We start from the raw sequence: 13265 nt of genomic DNA on the forward strand, positions 1-13265 counted from the left end.
AAAATATGGTTATAATGTATATTTTCAATCAGGAATATTTTAATAAATGTTTATGAATATTGTTATAGGCCGTAGTTTTAAGATCCGTTGTTTCCTTAGTGCGAATACACATAAATAATGTTAAGTATTCAAATCAATTTGCGCTAGTTGATCACATTTCTTTAAACTATAGAAGACGAAATGAAAATTAAATTACTGGTGATTAGGTCTGAAAGTTAAGAAAGCTGCGTTTGACCCATACTGTATTAAATAACTGTTGTATATCAATTAACGTTTTTAACTCACGAATTTAATTAGTTTCGTTTTTTTGTTTTCATTGTTCCGTGTTTGAACCCTTTAAAATAATTAAATGTTATTGTTACTTCTAATATTTCCGATTATTACACGTCAGTGGGTAATTGTGCAGACATGTAAACTAAGCTTTATATTGTGACAAAGTTCACGTAATTGGAAGGACGTCAAACCTCGAAATGCAAATCACCGAATGTTCAAAAGGTTAGGTAGAAATGTATGTTTTATCGGAAACATTTACAAAAGTGTTGTTAGTTTAAAGATTTTCTGACATGTTGGATGACCATTTAAAGTGATTTAAAAGAAATTGTGATAGCTTATAAAAATCTATCGTGAATGGTATCTTAGGCTCTTGTCGCACCACAAAAAGTACTTTAAACATATCAGTAATGGATTTTTCACTATGTTGAACGACCTTTCAGACGACAGGTAATTATTTTAACATAAACACCGCCCGTCATGTGTATTGGGTATAGCTAATCCGATCACAAATACACCTAAATAGATCCATGAATATTTAAACATCAACAATGCACTGATTTCATATGTTAGTGATTAATTTGAACAGTAGGTTGAGGCGTGTCGGACTATAGATATTGGTTTGCTCCTTCATCTTCCATCAGTTGGAAAGGTATTTTGCGAGAAGACGGTAGAAAATGGTAGGTAAGCACTTACTGATTTTTTGTAAAGTTATTCGGTCCATTTGAAAGCAAGGTGTAATTGTTTTCAGCTATTTAAAATTTAATTGGATGTGTATTGAACAAAACATTTCAATTTAAAATCTGTATAGAAATGAGTTCGTTTTTATTTTGAGAAGATATTTTTCATAGATTTTGGTAGATGTTTTCCCATATCATATAAAGTTCGATTGAAAATGAATTTAAATTGATGTAGCTTTCAAAAAGAACAATTTGAACCATACATGTTTACCTTAATCTATGTTTTATGTTATATTTATTCTGTGTATTAGGTCTTTATTCGAATTTTGATGTGTCCATATTCACAAGCATTTTTGTGTCCTAAAAGAACACATTGAAACTGTCTGTTTTTATCATTTTTAAATGTAAAATTTTACAACAGCTTTAAAAAATGTCATCTCCAGCAATTGATTTTAAAACAATTTTCTTTCAGATTTAAGACAACTTTTCATGGGCATGTTTTAATGCAAGGAGAGAAAAAGAAGAACTATTATTCCAATGTAGAAAGGAGCCATGAGAAGAGATAATGTGATAGGGAGTGTTAAAACCATTCAATTAATGGATACACTACCGAAAACTACCAAACAGCATACCAGTAAGCATATAACGGGAACAACATTAAAACCTAAACTGAAAGACAATGGAGTTGTGAGTCGTCCTAGACGATATAGTGTTGATATCGTAAGCTCAAAGCCTATTGTAAATCACAACAATAAAAATGGGCATGAAGGTGCAAGCGACAGACGTTTTACTCAGAGGCGATTTTCTCTGTGTACTACTAAACTTGAAAGTGACAAGGCAAAGGAAAATTATACTTCAAATAAACAATCCGAAGTGAGATCTATATTGAAATCTGGAGTAAGTTCAGTGTGTAGTTCTTCTGTTCATTCATCAGAAACGGAATCATCAGTATCGGAAGAGAAACAATCATCTGATGTAAAGTGTTCATATAGATTACCGAAAAGTTCGGGCACAGGAAAACTAAGGAAGTGTGTGTCATTTAGGGAAGATGAGATTAATGCTGAAAGTAGAACACGAAGTTTTTCCTCGCCTTCTATGGATATGTCTGCAAATTTCTTGTTATCCCCATCACCAGTTTAAGAGTAATTGTTTTAATGCAATTTTAACATGTTATGTTTTTAAAATTCGAATATTGGATTATACACTACTCGACAGTCAAACCCTCCCTTTTTTTTTAAACTTTTTTACAGATACCGTTGAACGTTCATTATACGATTACAAATTAGCAAATCTAGCTCTATTTCATGTCGTTAATTACAAACCAAATAAACTCATTTGAACTTTCCTTTAGTACGAGAAACCAAGATTACAGGATAGCTAATTTACTTTCAAGTGTACAAAATGTATATCTAAACTCGGTGTACTGTTGTAGATTTCTTTTTTTTCTTTTTAAATTCAGCCTAGATCAGAAAGTTCTTACCAATAAATGAAGATTACTTCTTTCCAGCCAAAGGCTTTCTGCATCATGTTATTAAATTGATAATTATCTATTGAATATCGTTATTTAAATTCAAGCTATACCAAGTCAATATAGCATCATACAGCTATTGTAATGATCGAATTTTACCCATGCCATGCAAATCACCAACTTTAAAAAGTACCGGAAGCATTTTGGAAATATTTAAGGGTGGGTGACCAGTGTTATTGTTGTCAATCGTCACTGTTGTTCGTTTCAAAAATTTCTTAGCAAAATTTACAAAATGGGGGGTTTTCGATTCCTATATATATTATATTAATATATATGTATTAAAAGAGTGTTATAAGTGCTAAGATGGGACAAGAAAAGGACAACTAGCTCGTGGCAAGATTCTAAAATACAGTTTGATGATATATATGAAAAGGAGATAACTAAAATGGAATATTTTTACTTTAAGAATGAGCATTAATATTGGTCCATATTTTTTTGGGTAAACTTGAATCCAATATTCGCCATTTTGAACTAAAGACTAAAAATAAGACAAAAAGTCGTTGCCGATTATTTACTTTGGTAGTTCTACATGTGGATTCACCCTTATTCATCTTTATTGATCCTGTTAGATATTTCTCGTGTAAGTTAAAATTTTACATTTCAAATATTTATTATGTACACTGCGAATCATTTTTTAAAAACATTACTGTGTTCTGTTTAAGCGAGTTGGTGCCTTCATGGTTTTGGTTACTGTATCATTAATGTTTACCTAATTATTCTCGTTTTGTTTATTTATATTATTACAGAAATAAAAGAAATGTTGAAGTTGTGATCATGGAGCGAGCGTATGAGCTGTGTATTATATGATTAAATGGGAGTATGCTTACAAAGTCTGCATGTTCTCAATTTACTGAGCTAGTGCATTATTTTACCAGACATGCCAATTTTATTTATTTTGTATAAAAGAATTAAAGTGCTTACTATGTTTTATGTGTTTCTTTTTATCAGTCTTTAAACAGGAAAAAAAACTTAAGAACTTAATGTCAATTGTGCGTAAGTCATTTGGGGTTCCCTTTCAGCTATTTGCACGTTGTTTCTATTTACCATTGTGCAGAGACATAACCCATATCTTTCGTAAAGTAAATAAACTGAATGAATGAGTGAAAACACAAATAAATACCAAAGAGTAGATATGAATTTACAAAAATGCAACATATATCCCCCCAAAAAAAAAAATAATGGATAGAAAAAAATGCTCTTTACAGTGTAGTATCATTCTCCCTGCATGATTATAGACATTGCTGTTGAATTGTGAAATCTTAATTAATTTACAGCCGACGATATAAAGTTTTAAAATTAATGTTTGCTTTTACCTGTCATTGTTTTACAAGTATGGATTACATCCGTGTCATAGAGTTGAGAGCGCTTCTGTTCTGATTTTGATTGTACATTTGTCATGCTCCTTTTGTTATTCCACTGATCGAGATAGAATAGGGAGAGGGTTCATATCGAGAGAACAAAAAATAGTTTAACACATCACAGGTTCATGTGCCTGTTCAGAAACCGTGTAAGTGGTTTCAAATGTAGCATTTTAATTAATTTTTTTCCTGTTTAGGGAATCTAATGTTGATATCAGATCTTTGATTATCTCGTATAAATATTCACAACCTGTCTTAAACAGTTAACTGAACCCCTGTTGTATTCGCTTATCGCTACACTAACAACAGGTACGCCCTAAATCTCGCGGTCAGTTTTTCTAATTTTTGTTATAAAATGACCATAAACTCACTTATTCATGGTATGGCATCACTATTTCTTCGGGGCGGAGCTTTATATGGAATGGCGGACCAGTTTACCTGTCTAGACTCTGGGCAATGCACATCTTTACTTATTGTATATAGACAATTGTCTATTGTTGAAGACTGTATATTGATCTTTCGCCTTTTTAATGTCGTATGGTTGTTGTCTGTCTCGCTTCTTTTTTTTATAATTTTACCGCCTCGATGAAGGATGTATATTGTGGTGCACATGTCCGTCCTTCCGTTCGTTCGACTAAAGTGTAATTTCCAAATAAGTATAAAGTATCGCTAACTAAGTTATTTCCCTTACTAACCGTAGAAATTGTTTTTTCTTTGATTTCAGGATGATAATGATAATAACGCATGACAATATATTTAGACTTAAACATCATGTCATGAACCATAAAATACAGGTCATGTTTGATTTTGATGAATTTACTGCTCCAAAGTAATGAAAATATCTTTTTTATTCTTGGATGATGATAAGAGTACTACTTTACCAAATCTTTTAAAAATCGAATACAATGTCATTAACAATAAAAAAAAAAGATCACGTTTGATTTTTTATTTTAAAATTTATCGATCAAGAGTTATTCTCCACTTTGATTTTTTAGATTTCAATATTGATCCTGATCCTAAGATAAAACTTGACACAACTTTTTTCTTGGTATTTCTTGGTTTCCTCATATAGTACACTGTTTCTCCAAGTAATTTTTCGTGGTACTTAGATACTTGAGAATGCGCAGGATCGGACTAAGCTCTTGAAATCGTCCTATTCTTACTATGTATTCACCTACAATTTGTGATTCTACTTTGTAAATTTCTTTCTTTGGTGGTGACAATATTGATTTCATGTCTGTTTTTCATTGTTCCCACCTGTCTTAACGTGGTACCGGTTGGTGTCTTAGGCAATATAAAACAAAATGTTCGGATGTTTCTTCTTCAGTTTCACAGTATTGCGTGAGGGATTGACTTTTTTATTAGTTGTTAGTGGCTTTGAACTAGCTGTCAGTAACTGCGAGTACTCTCAGATCTGTACTTAGTTTAACCCCGCCGCATTTTTGCGCCTGTCCCAAGTCAGGAGCCTCTGGCCTTTGTTAGTCTTGTATCATTTTTAATTTTAGTTTCCTGTGTATAATTTGGAGTTTAGTATGACGTCCATTATCACTGAACTAGTATACATATTTGTTTAGGGGCCAGCTGAAGGACGCCTTCGGGTGCGGGAGTTTCTCGCTACATTGAAGACCCATTGATGGCCTTCGGCTGTTGTCTGCTCTATGGTCGGGTTGTTGTCTCTTTGACACATTTCCCATTTCCATTCTCAATATTTATTGTTGTTTGGATGTACAAGTACCCGGCCTTGTCCACTTGTATTTGTAGTATTTGTATTTTTATCCATCTGATGAGTTAAGCCTCTTTCAACTGATTTTTATAGTTCGTTCTTATGTTGTACTGTTACACCACTGTCCCAGGTTAGGGGGAGGGTTGGGATCCCGCTAACATGTTTAACCCAGCCACATTCTTTATGTATGTGCCTGTCCCAAGTCAGGAGCCTGTAATTCAGTGGTTGTCGTTTGTTTATGTGTTACATATTTGTTTTCCGTTCATTTTTTGTACATAAATTAGGCCGTTAGTTTTCTCGTTTGAATTGTTTTACATTGTCATTTCGGGGCTTTTTATAGCTGACTGTGCGGTATGGGCTTTGCTCATTGTTGAAGGCCGTACGGTGACCTATAGTTGTTAATTTCTGTGTCATTTGGTCTTAGTTCCTATTGGGGTTAAGTGCTTGCATTTTTTTTTTGCAGATGATAACAAATAGTATTAACAGTACAGCCAGTAGTATTGATCCTCTACTGGCCTCTTTAAGCCGACCCCTTGGCTATTTCCAGAATATACTACGTCTCCTACCCAACATGGTCCTGGCCGTTTCCCTGACAATATCCATCTGTGAATGCAACTACTGTTGAGTATGCTGTCTCCTAGCAGGTCCATGGCAACCTGTTTGTTTTTGACAGTTTGTTCAGCTATTCTGCTCTTTGAACTGCCTAGTCGGCAAGGTGTATTGAAAGTCCCATATCACAAAATCTTTTTAGATTTTAACACAATGCTATGAAACATAGAATACATGTCATATTGCATTTGAATTTTTGTCCGGCATTTATCGTTTTAGAGTTGTTCTGCAAGCGGGGGCATTTGTGATCCCTAGATCGCTTAATCATAGTTAATATTATAAACCGTATTTCAAGATTTAAGATTTTATTGTACACTATGTCACTCCATGTGTGTTACAAGACGAACCGCATACGACATAATACAATACACATGTAGACAGTGAAGAACATGCTGAACTAGTATACATTATTGTTTAGGGGCCAGCTGAAGCCCGCCTCCGGGTGCGGGATTATCTCGCTGCGTTGAAGACCAATTGGTGGCCTTGTGCTGTTTTCTGCTCTTTGGTCGGGTTGTTGCCCTTGACACATTCCCCGTTTCCATTCTCAATTCTATAATAGATTACTAACAGTGGATAAAACAAACATATCAAAACAATTTTTGAAGGTATAAAATAGAGAAAATAAAGCATGTAACGTGAAATAAGTTAACATTAATAATTACTGAAAATGTATCTTCCCTAATACATTTTAACTATTTTATATATATTCAACTATGCTTGAATATGTAAAACATATATTCAAAATTGTACAATTTTAAATGAAATGAACTAGAGGAATCACTAATTAAAATATATATCTCTGATTTCGTTATTCTCATACTTATATATACAAGCATGCGAGTTAATATAGATATGAATTTTAATTAGGTTGTAGGGGAATTAGTTCACTCTAGTTTCCTACCACTACATATGCTCTAGTTGTCTATATTTATACTATTTTAATAATTCGAAAACTATGGTTGAAGAAACGTTTAAAATATTTCAAAATTATATCAGAGACATACTTATATACTCTATGTATATATGTCTCTGATTAAATCTTTTATTTTCAATTACAAAAAAGATGTGTTCTTTATATGCAAACATCCTATGCTAAAATGGTCAGCAAAAAAAAGAAATGTAAAATTGTGTTCTCGTTATAGTTATTTACCTATATGACCTGCGTTCTTATTAATGTAGAATTCAAGTCTATTAACGTTTCTTTAGCTTAGTTATAAACCAATTATGATTATTTATACTAATTTACGTTAACAATAAGCAACAGAGATTAAGATTTGAATCCTATTATTCCAGATTATTATCTCTTTATATTTAGTGTAAAACTTTCCACCTTAGTTTAAAAGGACACAGAATTAATGCAGTGGAATTAAAAGTTGAGACTGTCGAGTCACACATAAACTTTAGGTGGTATATAGGAAGTTCTACTCACAATCGAAAGGGAAACTGATAAGGAGCTACTTTCGGTTTATTCGAAGTTATTTTTGGCGCCCATTCATAGATTTCTTCATACTGATTCAATCAATATATGGTTTCTATATACTTTTGTCTGAAATAAGGAGTATAATTTGCTACATCCGGTTTAGAAAATGCCACTTCCGGTCTCATATGATAGCATTATTCACACTGATTCCAAAAATATATGGTTTCTATATACTTTTGCCTGAAATAAGTGAGATATTTGCCAACTTCCGGTTTATAAAATACCACTTCCGGTCTAATATGATAGCTGTTTTTACACTGATTCCAAAAATATATGGTTTCTATATACTTTTGCCTGTAATAAGGGAGATAATTAGCTACTTCCGATTATTGATGGTCATTTTCGGTCTAAAATGATAGGTTTGTGAATGGCTATTTAAAAAATATATGGTTTCTCGGTACTTTTCCATAAAATAAGTGCAAAAATAGCTACTTCCAGTTTAGTCAAGGTCACTTTCGGTTGATATTTTTCAAGGTCATATGTCATCCAGCAAAAGACTATATGGCTTTATCGTGTACCAAGTTGAAGTTATAGTCAATTAACCTTAAATTAAAACATTTCAGGGGCATTAACTCCTATAAGATGTCATTGGATTGTTTCAGACCAAATGTATCATATCTTCAACTCAATAAAACAAATATTTTGCTCTAGTTCTTTTATATATAGTGTCAGAGAAGATCATAAAAGAAGAAAAAAAAAATCAAAATTGAGAACATGACCTTGACCTTTGACCTGACATCAAATTTATTTTTGTGAACCAAGGACCTCAAATCAAAATACCTTGGGTCTCTATCACTTTTCATTCATGTGATACATTAATATTACTCTCATATGCATTCTTCGTATCGCTTTGGTCATTATTGGACAAAACATCCTGAGGATATAACGAGCAATTTGGTAAAATAAATTTGTCAATTTCTTTTACGGTTACGGAGGAGATGCAACCGCAAGGAAAACAGTGTTTGGGGAGATAACTCTTACAAAGAAAAGTATTCGGTTAAGTGGGGTAATTTTCAAAGGCGCATAAACTGTGCGATATCATATACCAAACATCTAAGCGACAAGAAAAAAAGTGACAGAAATTTTTTTTTATCAAGAACAGAACAGAAGAGTGGAAAGACCTAATAAATACAAATAGAATATTTCAGATAACAAATACCCTTCATCAGTATGACCAGCCTGATGTAAAATGGCGTCATAAGCTATGATATTTTTTTTAAAAAATCTTGAAAATTATACCGTGGAAGTATTATACTGACATCCACGATTATACACATTAAACACCTAGAAGTGTTGTTTTATTTTGGATTTATTATAACGCACTCCCGTCAGTTGTAAAAACTTGTACTTGTAAATCTAGTTCACAAGATTATATATAGAATAATACAAATCAGACTTTCCATCTATTGTAGATACTTAATTTGTATATAGTTCAAGATTATAGAATTATATAACTTTTATATTCGCTCATTTAGTGATGCTCAAAGTGAATTGTACTAGACATCATTTAAAGCTTATTATGGTTTTCTCCGGGCACTCCGGCTTCCTCCACCAAAAAAAACCTGGCCGCCACGAAATAGCCCAAAAGCGGTGCTTAAAAGTTGCGTTAAAACACCAAAAATCAAATCAAATTAAAAGCTTATTATACTTTTTATCAATCAATCCTAACTTGAAAACAAGTATTAGTATTTTTATCACACTGGAACCTAATTATATTTGTGGAACCTAATTTATTATATGGCAGTATGTAAATAAGGAAGTATGTAGGATGTTTAATTATATATCCTCAAAATATAAGTAATTAATGTATTTAAAAAAAATATTCAGGTTTACCATTTGAGAAAAAATTAGCAAACATAAACTTGGTTGCACTAACAAACCCAAATGCAGCAGTGATATTTGAACTTCCGGTGGATGTGTACTGAATGATACTTTAGTCTGGGAGAACATGCTTTAGTTATTTGTTGTTAGTGTCTTTAAACTAGCTTCCAGTAACTTCCAGTTCTCATTAATAGATCGGTATTCTGTATTTTTCACCGGCTCATAGTATGTGTTTTCGGGCAAAAAGGGCGAGCGGATGGTCGTACGGGTTGGGAAAAGTGGGTACCGAATTCGTGTAATTAAGTCCTACAGTTTCCAACCCAGATCCCTGAAACAACTTATCAAGAAGATTGCAGATGTGTTAAAGTTGTGCACCTGCTAGTATGGAAGTGTTTGAGGATTTTTTTTTCTCTTTTTCCAGTCTTAGTCATTTTTTAAATATTTAAATGTTTAATATTGGGCATTTTCCATTGTTTAAGAAACACTCTGTGCAACCCTGCCATTTGAGTCTTTGATATATTTTTTGTCTTTTGTTACTTGTTTTTGTGCATTTGAAAAAAAAAACATCAACTAATTAAACTTATACAAATTGGAATTAAAAATCTGAATCGGTATATGAACACTCAAGCCACATCTATTTTAAAAGCCCCAACTGTTCCTAAGCACCTGTTCTACCACCATGACAAATATCTTGTTGTTTCCGCAGATAATGCCCGAACAATATTCTTATGACAGTTGTTTCATTTGCATAAAAAAAAAGAAAGAAAACAACACTTTTAAATTCCATGCGTCCCGATTCGCCTTTCTGAATGTACCTTCATCAGGGACGATCAAAGCAGAATATTTGATAGCCAAGGGTGTATAATAATCGAAAAAAAAAACCGAATGGATCGTTGTTGTATGAAATGTGATTTGCAGATCAAACAAATATTGTTGAATGGCTTACTACATAATTATCATGCTGCATTGAGTAATTGTTGCTTTTTAACGTTCTATGGCAAATATGACATGTATTTTGTCATACGAGAACAAATTAACAATAGGTAGATTTTGCAAATTTGGTTGACCGGGATGAAGGGCGGAGGTTTTGGACTGCCAGGAGAATAAGCTTTATCTTACAACTGGCTACCCAAGGACCCCTCAAAGAGTTGTCAGGCACTCTACATAAACGGGGCATCGGATTTAACGTCCCCATTCCGAATGGACTTAGCTGAGTATTTATCCATCTCTTAAAAAACAAATGGACGCCCCATGCGAGGGAGTCGTACCCCTCAGACGGAATAAACTGGTTACCCACGTAGCTATTAGCATGACAAGATAAGCATTTTGCAGCATCTTTTTTTATTTATTGAAGATGAATTGAGATGTAGCGCTTATTAATTTTGGTAACTATAGTAACTTGTACTGTTAGGTTACGGTGTCATTGTCTTTTCCGTCTTGTTACTTATTTTATACATACATGCATTTCTTATAAACCCTAATAAGTACATTTGTACATTGATTTATGACACATATGCATTTATTTAATGCTTTTATCAATTTATAATCAATAAAAAGAAGCCAAATTAATCATATCCTATTCCTTATTACTTGTATAGAATAAGTCACAGCAAGGTTATCACATACAAAATCATTAAAGGTGACAAAACGTCGCTAATCAAATCTTGGAAGTAATATCGAGTCAATATATAATACATTCATGATCAAATTAACCTGAAGTATACACCGTTTAGTTCTTCGTTAATCTATTCGTTTTTGTGTTGGTTCAATATTATTTCATATCTACGATCATTATTATTTATTTTAGATGTGTATTACATAATACGAAATTACGCATAACAAAATGGTGTTTGTTAATAACCTGGTGATACCCTTTGAATTTACCATGTGGATGTCTTTTAAACTTTTTTTTTACACTAGACTTATATTTCATCATTAGAGGCGAAATAAAATCATCACGAGAAATAAAGAGTGTAAACAGACAAAAACACATATACCCACATACATCCATACGTACATGCATACATAGCTTGAAAACTAATAGTTTGACAATGGGTGCATACTTTGGTTAGTTGTGTGTTTTATGCGTTGAAGAAAACAAGGAATAATATTTATTCGGATGCATCGTTAAAGATATACATAAAATATTATTTTCCTATGCGACATTTTACTACCTTACAGAAATTACCCAGTGTTATGAAAAGATGAGCTCTTTAAGATAGCAAACCACATTATTAATATCTATGCGCTTTAATAGTAAACATTAACAACACTTTTCTTTGATGTAATATAAGCTTTCAATTTCAATATGTAAACATGTTTATATTTTCAAAATATTTATACTTAAAAAAACAAACAAAAAACTAATATGACTAAAAAATGCCATGTTTATATGTTCCTTAAGTGGAAGGATTTGACCTTATCATACTGACGCAAACTGATATTTAAAATGAACATCCGAAACCGTGCTAACTTGGGTGTATCTTTTTTCTGTTTTAATTTGAAAAGTAAAATAACTAGATACTTCGAGATAACATAGGTGGATCTTCCATTTTTAAATCAAATATCATTTGATAAATAAATTATCATAAATTAAAAATGATTGCAATACTCGATATCCCTAAAATAATTAAAGATAAATATTCGGATGTCTCATACTATAAAACATGCCCCATATCATTTACCCTAAGCAAGGCTGGTAGAGAAACCAGTGTCAATGAAGTAAAGTTATAGTCTGAGATCTAGGTTCACTGCAAGGCCAGGATTCCAGGCTGAATGAAGAAAAGAATGTTTGGAGTGATTATTCTATTGCACAACTATTAAAATACAGTCAAATTCAACTGGTTATAAGAGAATACATAAACAACTTCACCCGAAATATCAGCTCAATATAGATATTCATAATGAAACACAGCAAACAATCGACATTTCATAATTCAAGAGTAACCACCCATCATGCAACAACACAAGTCAAAATTCAACTACATGCATAGACATACACTGGATTAATTTATGCTTCAAGCAATTTAGAATTATCCGAGAAGTTAACACGCACTATTTAAGAATTGCATGAATTCTTCTTTTTGTAAATTTATTGGGGGTGTAAAAGCGTTGACCGAAGTACATTTTGCCGCTTCATTCTAAAAATGTGCGCATGGTCAACGCATTTACAACGCTATTAAATTACTAAAGGAAGCATTCAATACTTATAATTACATTTTTTTGCTAGGATCATGAAAACACAATTTCTATCAAGTTTTTCTTGTATTTACCTGTGCACTTTATTATGGAAGCTCGTGTCATCATGAATGTTATATTTCATTTTGAAATGAAGGTTAATTTCAGAATGACGCGAGATTGCTGTTAGCCAATCAAAATAACGTATCATAATGAAACATACATGTAATGTAATTATTCGGATACGAAGAACTCTTTGACAGATGAATAAGAAAAAGGAATTTTTTATTTCCTCTTAATTTCCGTTTAAAAAATTTACCAGTATATTCAATATTCTCATGCTTCAAACGACATTCGTAAGTGTGTATTATTAAAGACCGTTGATATGTTTTGTCATGAATATATTCCATTCAAAAGCAATGTGGGGTGTACGTCAATGTGACAGCAACTTAATCACAATAAATATTTTTAGTAGTAACATTTTTGAACTTGTTTTTGAATACATCTGACATTGCATGCGGTTTGTTTATATTACTTGTGCTTTAGTCTCTTAGATAAAACAGTTGAAGACATGGGGATTGTAACAGCTTTTTCTACTGAAACAGGTATGCAATGGTCA

The 13265-nt window shown here is 32.4% G+C and overlaps 1 long non-coding RNA gene across 2 annotated transcripts; it reads left to right on the forward strand.

The window, feature by feature from the left end:
- Positions 1-727: 727 nt before the first annotated feature.
- On the forward strand, positions 728-3404 carry LOC127699013 (uncharacterized). 2 transcript variants are annotated; one of them, XR_007981001.1, is made up of 2 exons: positions 728-954; positions 1423-3404. It is a non-coding gene; the product is annotated as an uncharacterized LOC127699013 (long non-coding RNA). The 2 variants fall into 2 exon arrangements; XR_007981002.1 differs by having other exon boundaries at positions 728-950.
- The last annotated feature ends 9861 nt before the right edge of the window (positions 3405-13265 follow it).

Source organism: Mytilus californianus, unplaced genomic scaffold (genome assembly GCF_021869535.1).
Source record: "Mytilus californianus isolate M0D057914Y unplaced genomic scaffold, xbMytCali1.0.p SCAF_4, whole genome shotgun sequence".
In the NCBI taxonomy this organism is placed as follows: Eukaryota; Metazoa; Mollusca; class Bivalvia; order Mytilida; family Mytilidae; genus Mytilus; species Mytilus californianus.